This window comes from Atheta coriaria, unplaced genomic scaffold (assembly GCF_025399875.1).
Source record: "Atheta coriaria isolate IRGN ID8LTWV9N9 unplaced genomic scaffold, Caltech_Dcor_3.1 hic_scaffold_7_pilon, whole genome shotgun sequence".
NCBI classification, from domain to species: domain Eukaryota; kingdom Metazoa; phylum Arthropoda; class Insecta; order Coleoptera; family Staphylinidae; genus Dalotia; species Dalotia coriaria.
This window is the reverse complement of record NW_027045449.1, coordinates 8,900,570-8,903,380: the sequence shown is the minus strand read 5'-3', so window position 1 is coordinate 8,903,380 and position 2,811 is coordinate 8,900,570. Positions and strand designations below refer to the sequence as shown.

The following is a 2,811-nucleotide window of genomic DNA, read 5'->3' as shown; positions in this document are numbered from 1 at the left end:
GTCGAATATTCGGATACATTTTTTATAACACTGCGTACTTTCCCTAACAGGTGAGAGGGGACAAGGCACGACCCTCCTTCGGTAGCTAATTGAATACGATTCAATAAAATGGTTAAATCAAACGCGTCGCGACCCGCACTCGTATTTCGTTACACCTCTCCAGGTCTCTCGCGAATATCGTTTATCACTTATACCTGTGAATCGAAACAGAGATTAAAAATACTGGGTAAGGATGATTTGGTAGATATTCGGAACTATTTTTTTAAGAATAAAATAAACAAACGATAAATTAATCTAAATTGGCAAGGATTTTTTTAAATTATGAAAAATAAGAATATTAAGAGAATTAAAAAATAATAAAATAATAATGATATTAAGAGGTAGTTAGTTAAAACATGAAGGTGTGAAATATTAGTAGACACAAAAAGTACATAAACCAAAAACGAACGCGCCCGAATTACAAAAATGCCCCAATATATCGAATATGTACCTGAAAGACAAGCAGAAAGAACAATTAGTATCAGAAATTTTAAAAATCATGAAAGACATTGGATAAACGTTACAGCAATGTTCGAACCTTCTTCCATTCTTGGGAAAGTAAGACTAATTCTGGACATCTTGTGGGTGACCTTAAAATGTCATCTAGAAACAGCAGAAAATTTTAAGTAAAAAGAGAAATAATAGCAAGTACAGTTATTTTTTTAATATACATGCCTGCGATGGAAAACAGGAACGTTTTCAAGAAGTGGATTGAGAAACCGATCGTAATGCACCATCAACAACGGCGCACGCAATAAACCGAAAATAAAACAGAATTAAAATATAACAAAATACTAAAGAATAAGTAAATGATAAATGTAACGCTAGAAAATAAAAATAAAAGTTCGTTATCAGCAGTGCCGAATGGTGTTGGAATGTTAAATTCAAAACATGGCGTTTTTTTGTGTTAGCAGTGCTGCACAATTGGCACTCTACTGCCCCAATGTTACTGTTTGAAACATGTGAAAAGAAAACAAACAGCTGATAACTTAGCCGCGTACACTTCGTGAAGGTGAAACTGCGCTCCTCCCATACCACATGTCGATTGCATAATAAAATTACATCCGAATATTCCAATTATATTCCATTTGAATATTCCATTGCAAGTACATGATTTGATTTATGTGATGACGCAACTTGGTGGTTGCGAACGTGAAAATATTTCTTACAGTAAAAGATCGAATAATGCGACTAAAAGTTCTAAAAAGTGAAATTTTTCAATTTTTGCCCATTTTATTCAATCGCGAATATCTCGTAAACTAAAAGAGATGAATAGGTACATATCGCAGAAACTATTCTACAAGCTATTCTCTATAAGATTAAAATACTTCAATTTAATGGGGTTAAATACGACGCTATACCGACGATTGCACGTGCATATGTTGGGGCATAAAGATACAAGACAGCCTGTTTGGTGTCAGGTGTACTCACTACTTATGGCGTTGATATTTTAATACAATCTTGAGTCCAAACCGCTGGTAGGATGCTTGAAGTCCGTTGAGGCCCCGTTCAAACCCCCATGGAATTGGAATTATTATTAACGCGCCCTTTAATAGTGCAATACGGATTACGCGATACTTTCTGATTTTTAATCGCGTCCCGCACTCGATTTGTCGAATATTCGGATACATTTTTTGTAAACACTGCGTACTTTCCCTAACAGGTGAAAGGGGACAAGGCACGACCCTCCTTCGGTAGCTAATTGAACACGATTCAATAAAATGGTTAAATCAAACGCGTCGCGACCCGCACTCGATGAGTATTTCGTTACACCTCTCCAGGTCTCTCGCGAATATCGTTTATCACTCATACCTGTGAATCAAAACAAAGATTAAAAATACTGGGTAAGGATGATTTGGTAGATATTTGGAACAATTTTTTTTTAAGAATAAAATAAATAAATGATAAATTAATCTAAAAGGGCAAGGATATTTTTAAATTATGAAAAATAAGTATATTAAAAGAATTAAAAAATAATAAAGTAATAATGATATTAAGAGGTAGTTAGTTAAAACATGAAGGTGTGAAATATTAGTAGACACAAAAAGTACATAAACCGAAAACGAACGCGCCCGAATTTCAAAAATGCCCCAATATATCGAATATGTACCTGAATGACAAGCAGAAAGAAAAATTAGTAACAGAAAAATCATCAAAGAGATTGGATAGACGTTACAGCAATGTTCGAACCTTTTCCCATTCTTGGGAAAGTAAGATTAATTCTGGACATCTTCTGGGTGACCTTGAAATGTCATCTAGAAACAGCAGAAAATTTTATGTAAAAAGAGAAATAATAGCAATTACAGTTATTTTCTTAATATACATGCCTGTGATGGAAAACAGGAACGTTTTCAAGAAGTGGATTGAGAAACCGATCGTAATGCACCATCAACAACGTCGCACGCAATAAACAGAAAATAAAACAGAATTAAAATGTAACAAAATACTAAAGAATAAGTAAATGATAAATGTAACGCTAGAAAATAAAAATAAGAGTGCGTCAGCAGTGCCGTATGGTGTTGAAATGTTAAATTCAAAACAACAACATGGCCTCTCTTTGTGTTAGCAGTGCTGCACAATTGGCACTCTACTGCGGCAAAGTTACCGTTTGAAACATGTGAAAAGCAAACAAACAGCTGATAACATCGCCGCGTACACTTCGAGAAGGTGAAACTGCGATCACCCCATACCACATGTCGATTGCACAATAAAATTACATCCGAATATTCCAATTAGACGCATTGCAAGTACATGACTTGATTTATGTGATGA

At 34.7% G+C, this 2,811-nt stretch overlaps 1 long non-coding RNA gene across 1 annotated transcript; it reads right to left on the bottom strand.

Annotated features, from left to right (window-relative positions):
- Positions 1-295: 295 nt before the first annotated feature.
- LOC135796059 (uncharacterized) lies at positions 296-827 on the bottom strand. The gene is made up of 2 exons (XR_010549227.1): positions 578-827; positions 296-490 (listed from the first exon to the last, which is right to left on the bottom strand). It is a non-coding gene; the product is annotated as an uncharacterized lncRNA (long non-coding RNA).
- Between the last annotated feature and the right edge of the window lie 1,984 nt (positions 828-2,811).